This window comes from Perognathus longimembris, chromosome 1, assembly GCF_023159225.1.
Source record: "Perognathus longimembris pacificus isolate PPM17 chromosome 1, ASM2315922v1, whole genome shotgun sequence".
Classification (NCBI taxonomy): Eukaryota; Metazoa; Chordata; class Mammalia; order Rodentia; family Heteromyidae; genus Perognathus; species Perognathus longimembris.
Genome location: NC_063161.1, coordinates 75,040,369 through 75,055,674, shown reverse-complemented (window position 1 = coordinate 75,055,674; position 15,306 = coordinate 75,040,369). Strand labels below are relative to the sequence as shown.

Here is a 15,306-nt window from a genome sequence, read left to right as displayed (position 1 = left end):
GAGGAGCTAGGATCCAGGACTAGCTTGATGAAGCTGGTTGCCCACGCTGGACTCAGTTTCCTCAATGAGGTGTTTCTTGCACCATTTTCCAGTAAGGATTTCAGAGTCACCTCCAGAGTGCCATGTTCCCTATGGAACAATTTTTATATTTATTTATTTTGAGACAGAGTCTTGCTATGTATTTCTGGAATTTGCAATCTTTCTGCCTCAGCGCCCTGAGCAGCTGGGATTACAGGTGTGCGCCAGCACGCCTGCCGGCTGGTGTGTCTTATACTTGAAGCTAAAAACATCTCAGAAGGGTTCCCTGGGCTGGCAGAGGCAAACTGGCTTGGCCTTGGGCAGGAGGCTGGGGGAAGGAGCCCAGGCCTTGGGTAGCTTTTCCTCACTTGTCTGCCGTTTAGAGCTTGTGCATTTACTGCTGCAGAGGCTGTAGGCCACCTGGACCGGCTGAGTCAAAGGAGAGACCTGGAGGTGTTAGAGCTGCTGGGTTTGGCCCTGGCAGTGGGTATGGCTTGACGGCATGCCTGATAGCATAGGGCGTGGTTCATCTATAGGGGTCCTAGCTGCATTTGCTCTGGGAAGATTCCATTTTTTCTTCCAAACAGAGCTCAGAAATGAAGAGTGCAGAGCTGACCCAGCTCTCCCAGGAGGACTCCACTGGGGTGGCCTCCGAGCTGCTCATTTCTGTGTCCTGCCTGCACGTTCCTTCCTATTCCTGTGGTTGCTTTCTGGTACTGTAATGAACACTGGAAGGGAAGAGGACTGTGAGGTTCCCAGGATGTAGAGGTGAGACAGTCTCAGTCCAGTGAGGCTCTCACATGGACGTACTGTCGTAGCCGGAGCCATGGGAAATGGGAAGGGGCTGGGCAGGTGTGGGGGCCCACAATGGGTGTGGCTGCTGAGGGCCAGGCTAGTTGGTAGTGGGTGTGGTCCAGTGGAAGGGGCGGGGCACAGGGGCAGCAGGCGTGGCTCATCAGTGGAGGTGTGGCCAAGTGGGAGGGGCAGAGTTCATTAGCAGTGGGTGTGGTCCAGTGGATGTAGGTGTGGCTTGGCCATAGAGCACTAGTCTCACACACACAAGGCCTGGGTTTGATCCTCAGCGCTGTGGGACTAACACAGGAGCTGTGTGGACAAGTTTCCAGCGGATGCTGTCAACACGGCTCGGCCCAAGGGGGCGGCTGGCCACTGGGCTCCTGGCTCTTCCCAGGCCATAGGGTGTATGGTGCCGGGAAGCACAGGCCCCGAGGCCGCAGTGCTTAGTGGCCCAGCCCGCTGTCCTCATCTCTGTGGGGTTGAGACTGATTTTCCAGGACTGGAAACTGGGCGGTGCAGGGCACAGAGCCAGGCCAGGTGGAGGATGAGGGCCCTGCCCAGCTCCTCAGTACAACTTGCCTGTTCATGAGGCCCACCACAGACCATCACGGTGAGGGGGGGGACCCTAGGCCCTCACCAGCTGAGCATACAGCCTTGGGCTTTGGTCCTCCTGTCAATGCTTTCAGAGTAGCTGGGCTTACAGGCCCGTGTCACCATGGCAAGCTCTTGTTTATTTGGTAATCCTAGCGTTTGAGCATGGGGTTTTGCCCTGGCCAGGTAGGTGTTCTGCTACATGAGCCACACCTCCAACACAGCTTGTTTTGAGATGGGGGTCCCGCTAAGTTTTTACCTGTAACCCTGAGCCTCCCATTTCCCTCTGCCACACTGCTGGGATCACAGGAATGCTCCACACTCAGCCAGAGGCAGCACATTTTGAGGAAACTGCACCCTGACCCCCTGTGGCCCCAGGTGGCCCCTCCTGCAGGTGTCCTTGGGTTGTGGGGCTCCCTCAGGACACACAGGCTGATGTCCAAGCTGGACATCGGCGGCCTGAGACAGGCAGGGGTGAACCTTCCAGCCAGGACAAGTGGGAGGGATTTGGCATCCCCCAAGCTTGGGTTGGGGCCTGGCTGAGAGAAGCTGGCACCTCGTGATCAAGGCTGGTTGGGAAAGGTGAGTCTGCCCCTCAGGAGGAAAGTTTTAGCTTCTGAGCCTGGAGGAGGGGTGTTTATTCCCCCTCGAGGACTTCATTCTCCTTATTTATTGATAGTTGCCAAGGTGAACACTGAGTGATGACTGTTTCTGCTGTGTTTCGAGCATCCTGGGGCTTCCAGGCCATCTTGGTTTAGAGCGGCAGGCAGGGGCTGAACTCTTCCCTGGGCTAGGAGCTGGATCCTGGGGCCCCCAGGGTTTCCAAGGCAGTGTCTCTTGGTTTCTCTTGGGGTGGCCAGACACTAACGTTCTGCCGCTCAGAGTCACTTGTGTGTCCTTGGAGGAGGTAGGGGCAGACATACTGGCCACAGTGGCCACTGTAGTACTCTTAGTGGATGCTGCATGCACAGAGATAGCTGGGTACCACTCTCCCTGCCCTCCCCCTCCCCCTCCAGGGCAGCCGCAGCCCTGGGCATGTGGGCAGTGCACTGGCTTCCTTGTGGGTACAGCATCCTTCTATTTTGTCCTGTAGAGGTGTGCCCTGGGGATGGGGTGTGCAGAGAGAGCCCCGCACCACACAGATGTCCTAGCTGCATTTGCTCTGGGAAGATTCCATTTTTTCTTCCAAACAGAGCTCAGAAATGAAGAGTGCAGAGCTGACCCAGCTCTCCCAGGAGGACTCCACTGGGGCGGCCTCCGAGCTGCTCATTTCTGTGTCCTGCCTGCACGTTCCTTCCTATTCCTGTGGTTGCTTTCTGGTACTGTAATGAACACTGGAAGGGAAGAGGACTGTGAGGTTCCCAGGATGTAGAGGTGAGACAGTCTCAGTCCAGTGAGGCTCTCACATGGACGTACTGTCGTAGCCGGAGCCATGGGAAATGGGAAGGGGCTGGGCGTGAGTACAACTACCTCTCCAGGGGAACCCACCAGGGACTGAGAGGGAGCTGTTCCTCCCCAAAGCCATGCCCCACAGTGGAGTGGCCTTCCACTGGGTCCCAGCTCTTAAAGCTGACACCGTGGCTCCCATCCTCACTCAGGGAACTAAGTCCCCAGCACTCAGACTGTGTATCCATCCATCCACCCATCTCCCATCTATCCATCCACCCATCACCCATCCATCCACCTATCTACTCATCCTTCCATCCTCTATCCACCCATCCACCCATCCACCCATACACCCATCCTTCCATCATCTGTCCACACATCCATCCTCCCACCCACCCATCTTTCCATCCTATATCCACCCATCCACCTATTATCTACCCATCCATCCATCCATCCACCATCCTTCCATCATCTATCCACAATCCATCCCTCCATCCAGCTATGCATCCACCCATCACCCATCTATCCATCTATCCATCCACCCATCACCCATCCATCCATCGACCCATCATCCATCCATTCATCTTTCCATCCTCTATCCACCCATCCACCCATCTTTCCTTCATCATTCATCTATCATCCATCTACTATCCACCATCTGTCCCTATCTGTCCATTCATCCATCATCCAATTGTCCCCTCATCATTCAACCATCTCTCCATACATCTGTCCACCCATCAGTCATTTGTCAACCATCTATCTACCCATTCAAGGAATATTTCAAGTGTTTCAATGTAGAAGAGGAAACTTAAGAAAAACAGTATTCATTGCTTGTCCCCAGTCTATCCCCTCCCCTCCCTTTTTTCCCCTCCATTTTCCTCCCCTCTCTTTTTCTTCCCTCCCATCCTCTCCCCTCCTCTTTCTTTCCTACTTTGGCCCAGGCTGGCCTTGAACTTCGATCATCCTACTTTTGCCTACTAAAGTATCTGGGATTCAGGCATGTACCACCAAATCTAGCTCCTATTAACAGTTTCTTGTACTTTTAGTGTGTGTCATTTTTATTTATTTATTATTAGATATATGAACTATATTAAAAATAGTTTTCTCAATGATAATTATTTTAAAGACGTTGGAATGTGATCTTAAATTCCCCTCTACTCAAGTCCATTTATTTCCATTAATGAATGTAGTGTTCAACTGTATATAAATGTACTTTGTTTTTGTGGTCAGTCTTTTCCTGGTACTGGGATTTGAACTTAGGGCCCTACACCTGCTAGGCAGGTGCTCTACCACTTGAGCCATGCCTTCAATCCTTTCTTAGTTATTTTCCAGGCAATGGTCATGTTCCTTGCCCAGGCCAGCTTTGCTCTGTGATCCTCCTACTTTATGCCTCCTTTGTAACTGGGATCACAGGTGGGCACCACCGCCCCCCCCCCCAGCATTTTCACTGAGATGGGGAGTCTTGCTTGTGTTTTGCTTGGGCTGGCCTTGAACTCCACCTCTGCCCTTTGTCTTTATCTAGTTTTCAGAGAGAGTTTCATGCTTTTTTTCCCCAGGACCAGCCTCTAATCACCACCCTCCTACTCAAGCTCCCAGCGCAGCTGAGATTGCATGCATGTGTCACTGTGCCCTGGCTCTTCATTCTGTTCCTGGTGGATACTCTGTTTCCCATAGGAACCGCTAGAGTCTGGTCAGCCTCACTCCCACACCAGCTGTGTTCCCCGGTGGCCCTGCCCTCTGGGGGGCCCTTCCCAGCTGCCCACCCCAGCCTCTCTCCCCCTTTCCTCAGGCTGCAGTTTTTAATCTCTCCTGATCCATTGTCTTATTGAGAACAGCTTGCCTGCAGTTTATGAAAATCTCTCTGTGCCTTGGCATAAATTAGGTATTTTTATTAATGTCTTTTCCTCCAGGTTTTCCATCGGGTGGGACTTTTTTTTTTTTTTTTTGCATAAGATGACCGTATTTGGGCTCAACAATATAACTCTATGTATACCCATATGTATACAATGTATACATACATATATATGTATATGTACATAAAATTCTATCTTTATTTTAAAACCTGTATGGTTTGCAATACATAAACATTTATACATATTGAATATAAGGAGCATTTTTCTTTTCTTGTATATGTATATGTGTGTGTATGTGTATATGTGCCTCCCATCTAATTAAAGAAAAAGATTTTATAGCATTTGCCTTTTCTTTCTCATTTCATCAACACATTCCTGCATGTGCACATGTGTATATATGCATTCACACATGCATGCACACATGCACACACATGCACTCACATGCACACACTCATGCATGCACACATACACATATACACACATGCACACACCTACAGGCACACATACACACACACAGAGGCTTTTTCCCATTCTCCCCACTTTACTTGGCTCCTGTGTTATGACCTGCTCTCCATTGTTCTGCAAGCATAGCTGGCCTGTCCACTAACAGAGACAATGCTTTTCTTTTCTTTTTTTTAAATTTTTTTTTTTGGCCAGTCCTGGGCCTTGGACTCAGGGCCTGAGCACTGTCCCTGGCTTCTTCCCGCTCAAGGCTAGCACTCTGCCACTTGAGCCACAGCGCCGCTTCTGGCCGTTTTCTGTATATGTGGTGCTGGGGAATCGAACCTAGGGCCTCGTGTATCCGAGGCAGGCACTCTTGCCACTAGGCTATATCCCCAGCCCGACAATGCTTTTCTTGAACCACTGATTGCGTTTTCCTGTGGTACTTTGGCCTCAGAGCCAGATTCTGCAGGCTGGCGGCTTGGTGCTGGGGTGTCCCGCCTGGCGATCAGTCTGGCAGCCTGCTGGCGCCTTGTGCTGGTGTGTCCTGAGTGTCCCCGGGGAACGATGATGACCTTGCTCCAGGCTCAGTTTTATGCTATTCTATTTTTTGGTGGGGGGTGGTGGTGTTAGTGGTGGGATTTGAACTCAGGGCCTTGCTTGAGGCAGGTGCTGCTCCACACCATGATGCTCCCAGGGTGTCCTGCAGAATCTGGGAGGTGTGTGCTGTGAAGTGGTGTGAAGTGTCTGCAGGTGCCTGGGGTGCGCGTCCTCAGGGGTAGGGTCACTTTCTGTTCTCAGCACCAGAGCAGCTGCTTCCTGGTTTAGTTTTTGCCTTTTCTGTCTTCCTTCCTCCTTGTTGCCAGAAAGGGCAGGCTAGTGTTGGACTCCACAGACACAAGGCCTGTCACTCGTGGATGGAGCTGGGGTGAGCTGGAGGAGGGGGGGGAGGGGAGGGGGGAGGGAGAGAGAAGCTTCCTGCCACCTCCAGCCGAGCCCCCACCCCTGGGGCTGCTGCTTGTGACAGAAGATCGGCTGCCCCAACCCTCAGCCAAGGCCCACTTTACCCCAGTGTCTCTCCTAGGACACCCCTCAGGGATCGGCTGCGAGCTATCTGCACCCACAAAAGGTCATGCACAGAGGTATAGAAAATTAATTTATATAGGTAGAGCCATAATTTTGAAACAGAAGTTTGTCTCCTCTGTCTCTTTCTCTCTCTGTCTCTGCCTGTCTCTTGTCACCTGTCTCTCTCTGCCTGTCCCTTCTCTCTGTTGATCTCACTCATACACATACATTATATTCGCAGTTCAACTACTGAAATGGGAAGGGGGCCCTTGAGTGTGGTCTCAGGGACAGAGCTCTTGGCAGAATCCTTCCAGGCATACACGGGGGCATTGAGGATGGGGAACCAGCCTCACCATGCAGGCAGGACTGGGTCGGCTTGCTCCCTCCTCCCCCCCTGGAGGTGGGACCAAGATGGTGTGCTCCCCTCCTCCAGCCCCACAGGGGGACCCTGGATGGCATGTGGCACTTGACTCCTCAAGCGTTTGAAGACCACAGGTGCCTGCCCCCCCCTGGAGGTCAGGGGAGCCTGTCCACAAACCTCCCTCTACAAGTAATGGACGGGGCCTTGGTGGCAGGGCATGGCTGAACTCTCAGCTATTCAGGAAGCAGAAGTGGGAGGACTGAAGGCTGGTGGCTCACAGCTGTCATCCTAGCTACTCAGGAGGCTGAGATCTGAGGATCATGGCTCAAAGCCAGCCCAGGCAGGAAAGTCTGTGAGACTCTTATCTCTAATTAACCACCAGAAAACCAGAAGTGGCACTGTGGCTCAAGTGGTAGAGCACTACCCTTGAGCTGAAGAGCTCAGAGACAGTACCCAGGCCCAGAGTTCAAGCTCCACAACCGACACACAGACAGACAGACAGACACACACAGACACACGCTCAGGGACAGCACCCAGGCCCAGAGTTCAAGCTCCACAATACACACACACACACACACACACACACACACACACACACACACATACATACAAGCTCAGGGACAGCACCCAGGCCCAGAGTTCAAGCTCCACAATACACACACACACACACACACACACACACACACACACACACACACACATACATACAAGCTCAGGGACAGCACTCAGGCCCAGAGTTCAAGCCAAAGAAAAAGCCAAAGGGCTGACCTGTAGTCCAATGGAGAGAGCTTGCCAGGCCCTTGGTTCAAACCTCATTTCTGTAGGATAATCTGGTATGCCCCATGCTACTCTCCCCACAGACTGCGGAAGAGGGGATGGGGAGACAGCAAGGCGGGAGTTGAGGCTGGGTGTGGAAATGCTTGTACTCAGCTCACAGCACCTGCTTCCTTCCCATCTTGACAGTGAAGTGGTCTGGACACAGCAGAGCTGGGCCATCCAACTTGTGGGGGTCTGCCGTGGCGCCCACCCCACGTTTCCACCCCTTCCTACCACATCCATGCCCTGCTCATTGGAGCCACTTCCAAGGCCTTTTTGTGGTTGTGGCTCTTCCCAACTCTGAGCGCCAGCTTGTTTGTTAAAGAGCAGTTTTATGGTGATAGGGAAGAAAGTGCTCTCTCTCTCTCTCTCTCTCTCTCTCTCTCTCCAATGACCTGTCCCAGGGCCACGAGTAATGCTGGCCAGGGCTGCCACCATTTGCGTGCTCAGGTGTGGGGTGGACTCCATGCCGGTCTATGTGATGGCTTCTGTTTGCCAGGTACCTGATTGGTACCAGGTCAGCCGGTCAGCTAGCCGGCCAGCCTGTCCCGTGGTGGGAGCCCCCCCCCGGGGGGGGGGTACAGCTGCCAGCTGGGTGGGTCGGAGCACTTATGAGCCTGGGCGCGCTATGGAGCATGGTAACACTTGGTCAGCTGCCCCTCTGCGACTGCAGGAGGCTGTTGAGCTTAGCCCCATGCCATTTGGTGCCCAGGTGCGAGCGGGGAGGTGGCCACGTGAGATGCCAGCGTGGAGGGCGCCGCTCCAAACTTGCATGGCCCCTGCGGGCAGCCATGGACAGTTTATTAGCCAGCAGGTTTTGGAGCAGAGAAACTGTCTGAGTGCGTCTGACTCATGGTAGTTTTATGGTTGTTTTATGGTAAGCCTTTTGAGACCCATTGAGAGGTGCCAGCTATTTCTAGGAAACGTGTCTTGGCTGGCTGCTGAGACCTGCTGCCGGGTTTCTGGGGACCCTGACCATGAAAATGAAGAGACACATTGTTTCACATTCTAGATTTCAATGATGAGGTAGGCCCACCTAGGCTAAGGGTCATGTTCCAATCCAGGGCTCTGAGCCTGGGGTCCGTGTGCCCTGTGGAACGGGGCATCTTTGTGTGTTTCTAGATAGTGTGTGTATGAGTGTGCGTGGGGAGCATCTGGGGGCTGAGAGCCGCTTTCTGGGCTTCTCCTCAGCCTTCCCCATGAATTGCCTGCAGCGCCTCAGGCTCAGACCACAGCAGGCCTGGCCTCTAATGTGCAGGAGACATGAACTTCCGAGTCGGCCACAGCTTGAGTTTTGTAGGCCTGGACTGTGGGGTTTTGGGAGCAGGGCTGGGGGGACGGGCACCTGTGCCTCTATTGGACAATCTGGGCCACAACTGTCCTTGCTTGCTTCATGACCCCACTCCTCCTCCAGTTCCCTTGCTTGTGAGCTCTGGTTTTACAAGGTTCTGGAAATGAGGACACTGTCTAGGATGAAAGGGCCTACACCATCTTTCATGCCTGGCGAGGCCTAGGTTGCTAAATAGTTAAGGAAGAATTTTCATGCAATGTCTTCCATGAAGTGAAGAGTTGTAATAAAACCTTCTATCTAATGTGACACTAATAATGTCCCCACAAGTGGCGAGTTCCTGAGACGTGCTCATCTTCTCAATAGATCTCTCTCTGAGTGACATTTATTTCCAAGAGGGCGCCTTCGGGGCAGCGGGAATGACTAGGGGCTGACCGGAGCCACCGATCTTTGCCCTGAGCTCATAAACAGACTCTGGCCCTTCTTGGAAAGTGCTGTCAAGGAGAGCTGTCTCCCCCGAGCCTCTGCTTCAGTACGTTTGTGGGCGCCAAAGCATTGCTTGCTCACAGCCTGGCCCAGCTCTCCTCACCTGTCCATTGCCGCCCGGGGGAAGCTGATGGAAGGGCCACAGCCAGCGAAGGCCGTGCACCAGGCCAGGCACGTTGCCCAGGGCCTCAGGGGTCCTGGCAGTGTTGGCATGGTTTGCCAAGGGCAGAGGGGCTCAGTGGTCAGAGCCAACCAGGAGAGCAGGAGCGGGGCCCGAGTCTATCTCCAGGTGAAAGAGGAGATTTCAGATCAGAATCACGCCTGCTCAGCAGTGTTTCTTCACATTTGCTGCTAGGGAAGGTGTGGGGTGGAGACAGGGGAAACCCCAGATTCTAGGTACTTACGGGCTGGGTCGACTGGAAGGAAGCTGGAGAAAACCAGCTCAGTGGGTAGAAAGCCACGCACGCTTGTTAAGTATGTTTGTTGGGGCGAAATGCCCTGGGGTACCTGTGGAGATTCTGAGCCGGCCATTGGGTGATGGAGACTGGGGTTCAGAGAGGACGGGCACCCTGTGCCCTGAGTCTGACTGCCCCCAGTGTAAACTCCCTGATTGTCCATCACAGTCAGGACACACTGCTGGTCACCTCGCCTTCCCGATCCACACAGTCCTCGAGCGGCCATGGGGACTTGAATGGCATCCACTGGGGCCATAATTTGTGTGCTGCACAGCCCATAGCTTTATGGAAGTGTCGTTTATGGGCCATAAAATTCCCCTGTGTTAAATGTATAGTTCAGTGACTGCTCAGAAATGTACAGCCATGTGCACAAAATCCAAATCCAAACAGATTTACAGAGGCCCCCTCAGCCACTTGAACTAATACTGTAAGTGTGCCGATGTCAGGAGTGGCCCTGGTGTATTACAGAAACCCCGGCAGGCATGTCCATCAGGGAACCGCAGGCACGTCTACCAGGGAACCGGTGGCTTCCGGGAACCTGCTGTGACTCCTTTAGCCAGTGTGATCAGAGAGAAAACAAATGTCAGGGCCACAGCCAGCTCTTTTGGCATGAGCCCACCTCTGGCCCAGTGACTGTGGTGATGCCAGTGGACATGCCCATGACAGCCCAAACCTTCCCTTTGGGGTTCACCCGACATTCCCAAACCCCTCTGAACCATTCTGTGGCTGGGAACTTAAATCTGACCTTGCAGTTGAGCAGAGTCGGCAGAGGTCCTGGGTCAAATCCTTGTCAGGCTGATCAGAGACTTCCAATATGGTGCCCACTGTGTAGCCCAGCATCCTGGATCTCCGGGCCTCAACTTCCTAGGGATGCAGATGCTGTGTCCTCTTCTTTGTGTTCATGGGCTCGGAAGAGTTGGGTGCCAATGGCAGCTTCTGTCCTGTCCCTGCGAGCCTTGGATGCGCTGGATGATGGAGCTTGACCTTGGATGGTGACCTTGAATGGTGTGTTGGGGTGCCAGGGCTGAAGGTGGGCATCTTCTGTAGGGCTCCCTCCTCTTCCTGCAGTTCCAGTCAGTAGGGGATGGGGGAAAGACCACAAACCGTGTTCCAGGCCGTGTTCTGGGCACTCTTAGACATGACAGTTTTGTGGCAGGTCAGAGCTGTCACCATGCTGAACATGAGGAAATTGTGGCCGGGACGAGGAAGATCCAGATTTGGGAACCATTTCCCGCAGCTGTTTCTTCCCCTTGTGCCCTTTTGCCTGACAGGAAACACGTGAGACTGTGGTTGATGCCTTCGGCGCCATGGAGCAAGCTTGCTGAGGGTTCGGGGACAGCTGAATCTGGTTTTTCTTGCAAAGAACACATGGAAGTGGGGAACACACTAGACGGGTGACATTCTATGCCCTTTCAGTGTAAATTCTACAGAGCCATCAAGGTTGGCACCAGGGCTGTTTTAAATAGAACAGGCGCAGAAGGCGATCCTTCTGCGCCCCGCCTGCATGCCTGTGGAACACCAGCCTTGGGCACAGAGGGCAGAGTCACTTCTGTGACCGCCAGGGACCACAAGACTCAGATCCCACTTCTTTGGAAGCAGCCCCTTCAGGGAGCCCTCACCCTGGGATGGGCACCAGAGAGCGGAATCAGCTGAAGGAGAGACCAGAGGACCACAAGTCTCTGGTCACCGCCAAGGCCCTCGGCCTTTGTTTGCCCAGCACAGAGCTCAGCCTGTCCTGCACGACCATTCATGCATAACGGAGGGCTGTGGGGCCTGAGCACAGCTGCTTTTGGTGATGACTAGGAACATTCTAGAAGTCTCAGAGCCACAGAGCTAGACTTCCTTCAGCTCCACTGGGGTTTAACTCTGAACGTGGGTCCCGGTGGTGGGAGGAGGCCGTGCCCATTGCCAGGGCTTGGCATGGTGGTGACACTTGGCACTCAGGGGCAGGAAGGGCCCTGGCTGAGGACAGCCAGGAAAGTCACAAACTCCCCAGACCTGGGAAAAGAGACCAGAAAGGACCGGGGCTGGGGCTCCCGTGCTTGCCTAGCAAACACAAGGCCCCAACAATCATGAAAACCTGGTCACCTCCCGCACAGCGCCTGAGCCACGCTCTGTTTCTGGGTGTCGCCTTCCTGTTTTGCCTCCACACGTGGTGCTTTGTCTGTTTTCACTTCCTCCAGTGTCTTGGAGGTCATTCCTTCAGATTTTTTTTTTTTTTTTTTTGGCCAGTCCTGGGGCTTGGACTCAGGGCCTGAGCACTGTCCCTGGCTTCTCTTTGCTCAAGGCTAGCACTCTGCCACTTGAGCCACAGCGCCACTTCTGGCCGTTTTCTGTATATGTGGTGCTGGGGAATTGAACCCAGGGCCTCATGTACACGAGGCAAGCACTCTTGCCACTAGGCCATATCCCCAGCCCCATTCCTTCAGATTTTAAATTTCTGCCAGTCATAGTAATGATGATGATGATGATGATAATGATATTGGAATTATAAAATGATAGTGGACAGTAAGCTTGTTTGTTACAATCTGCAGCATGCATCAGTGGGGGCCTAGGAGAGCACCTCTCTGGGCCTCAGTTTCCCTGTCTGTGGTTATGCTGGCTGAATGAGGTCACATGGGGGAAGCAGGTGCTGAGCCCAGGCCTGAGGCATAGCCAGAATCCTGTAGTCTCAGATGGGGCTTGGCTCTGTTCTGTTTCCTGAGATGGTAACTTCTCTTCCCCACAAATAGAAGGCATCAGGAAGTCACTGTTTTGCTGTCAGCATCCCTGGCCGTATCCTAGGGCTGACCACTCTCCAGGAGCTTGGAGCTCAGCTTGTCCCTCTCCTGCCCCATGCTGGCTGCCCTCAGGTCCCTGAATGGTGATAGATACTAAACCACATCCTGAGGGGTGGGGATCTGCCTGGGTCTCCCACATGGGAGGAGGGACCAGGGACCCCATCTCACCTGCTGGCATTTTCTGGACCGGCCTGCAGGTGTGTTGCTGGGTGGTGGCACTTCCTCCTGGGCCATTCTGTGCAGGGGGGAGTCTGGGAGCTCCCTGCGTCACAGCAGGAATGATTTTCAGAAGCCAGGAGTTCCTGCTTAGGGGGGACCCAGCCTCCTCAGCCTCCAGGTGGAGCAGAAGGTAGACAACTCAGGGGAGATTTCCAGTGCATTCTGTCCGTCCCCACCATAGGCCCATCCCCAGGGACGTTGGCTCTAGGTGACATGGGTCACCTGCGGTGGGATTCGGGCAGCCTTCTGCATGGGGGCTCCAGGCATGGGGACTTCCAGGGCAGGTACACACCCTGGAAGAGCTACCTGAGAGCCTGTTGCCTGTGTCATGCCCTTTGCCTATGCCAGATTGGCCTCTGCTGGGGTTTCTCGGACTCCTCACTGACCTTCACCCTTGAGAAGGGGGCAACAGTGCTCTGCATTTCAGGTAATGACCAGCTTGGGCACCTCCTGGAGTCTCTAAGCATGTCTAGGGCCTCCCATATGAGCATGTCCAGATCATCCTATGGGAACATGCCAGGGCCTCCCACGGGAGCATGTCTAGGGCCTCCCATGGGAGCGGGTCTAGGCCTCCTGGTCCTTGTGTGACAGTAGGTCCTCCCAGGCTCTGGCTTATCCAAGCTCTGCACAGCTGCTCCTCCATCCCCAGCTTGTGAGCCAACTTCCCAGCCCCACCTGGGCTCTGGCATCTCTGGAGGGGCGATCTGGAGGTGCTGATCCTCTCTGGGCCACTCTCCAGCTCTGGGGCACTGGAGCCTGCTGTCTGCCTGGGACATGGCTGTAGTCTGAGTGCAGCCACAAAGGTGGCGGGTGAGTGAATGGGTGCTGCTGTGCACAATGGCTCCAGCCTCTCCGTCTGTTCAGCTTTGCTTTCCTCTAGACAACTTCATTGAAGTGTAATTTATTACAGCCCGATTATGTACATCAACTTGACATCCTCACAGTTGCCGCCGACACCACCCGCTCCTCTGCCCTCACCGTTCTTCCTGGCTCCCGCCCTGGGCACCGGTTGCTTTCTGCTTGGTGGAGCTGCCTCTCTGGTTGGTGGCTTTGCCTTTGGCTTGGCTGTGTAGAGAGCCTAGAGGAAGACACATGGACAATGATCTGGAAAATTCTTTGATTTCCAAGGGTTGTCACGTGGCCTCTGTGGTGAGGCGTGCACCTGACAACCCTGGACAGAGCTCTGGCATGGAGATTGCTGGGGTCAGCCAGCCATGGTTTCCACCAGGGCACGGGGTACATTCGCGTGTGGGGTGGACGGGCCCCTGGTGGACAGCCCTGTTTACTGAGGAGTTCTCCTGGACAGAATCTCATCGCCTGTGGCAGGAGGTGTCGAGGAGGCAAGGAGGACCCGGGTAGGCCAGTCCTGCCAGGATCTGGCCAGGACACACTCCCGGGAAAGGCCAGTGCAGACACTGCTGTGCCCTGGGGTTTTGCGTTGTAACCAGATGCGCTCCAAGTGGGATGGTGTAGCTGGCAGTCAGAGACCTTAGGGCTTCCTTTCTCCTTCCCCCCTCCCTCCCTTCCCCTCTGCACTTCTCCCTCTCATCTCCACCCCTCTGTACCCTGTTCTTTTAACTCAGGGCCTCTTGCTGGCTGAGGTGGAGCTCTGCAGCTTTCAGCCCTTCTCCTGACTCCTCCCTGTCTCTCACAGGCATGCTAGGACCTATGTGAGTGTTTGGGTCACATTTAGTGTTTCCTCATTTGCTTAGAGAGTTGAGCAAGAATAACACACAGGGGGCTGGGGATATGGCCTAGTGGCAAGAGTGCTTGCCTCGTATACAGAAAACGGCCAGAAGTGGCGCTGTGGCTCAAGTGGCAGAGTGCTAGCTTTGAGCAAAAGGAAGCCAGGGACAGTGCTCAGGCCCTGAGTCCAAGGCCCAGGACTGGCAAAAAAAAAAAAAAAAAAAAAAAAAAGAATAACACACAGGCACATTAGAAAGCAAATGGATTTGAGGGTACCGGGGTTGAAATCCGCGTGACTCAGCTAGCTTGTGACCTGATGGGCTCAGGGCTCCTCTCCCTAATCCCTCATGTGGATAAATGACATAATACCATGCAATTCTTCAAGCGGTTTTCACTGGCACCTCCCAGCTATGTGAATTAGGATCTTTTTCAATTAAAAAAAAATACTTAAAGCGGGACACTGGTGGCTCGTGCCTGTAATCCTAGCTCTTTGGGAGGCTGAAGATCGTGGTTTACAGCCAGCCCAAGCAGGCCCATGAGTCTATCCCCAATTAACCACCAGAAAACCAGAAGTGGCACTGTGACTCAAGTGGCAGAGCATCAGCCTTAAGAAGAAAAGCTAGAAACAACGCCTAGACCTGAATTCAAGCCTCAAGACTGGGGAAAAAAAAATAAAGTAAGAGAAGGCCAAAAAATAGGGAAATGGATATTTAGCAAGAAGATGGCTTCAGTGGAGAGGGAGCCCTCCTGTCAACAGCAACCCAAACCCGGGGTGGACTTGGGGTGCAGTGGGGCAGGAAGCAGAGGAGTCCTATATGGACAAGGTGAGCTGAAACCCCCTTGTGCTTTAGTGTTAATAATAAGTAGGTCGATTCATGTCTGTCTTGAAAAGGAGAAGGCCTGCCCATGCCAATCCCTACCACATGTATGAAGTTCGGGTCTTACCCACATTCCCAGTGGGTCCACGGAGTCTTCTTTTACATCGAATTCCATATTTAACATGTTGTTCTGCATGCTGGTACGGAGCTGAGGAGGCAGAGCCATTCTGAGAGCATTTGAATGACAT

General features: G+C 53.6%; 1 protein-coding gene across 3 annotated transcripts in view; it reads left to right on the top strand.

Annotated features, from left to right (window-relative positions):
* The window catches only part of Caln1 (calneuron 1), a 165,670-nt gene that overhangs the window by 21,482 nt on the left and 128,882 nt on the right, over window positions 1–15,306 (top strand). The window lies entirely within an intron of this gene.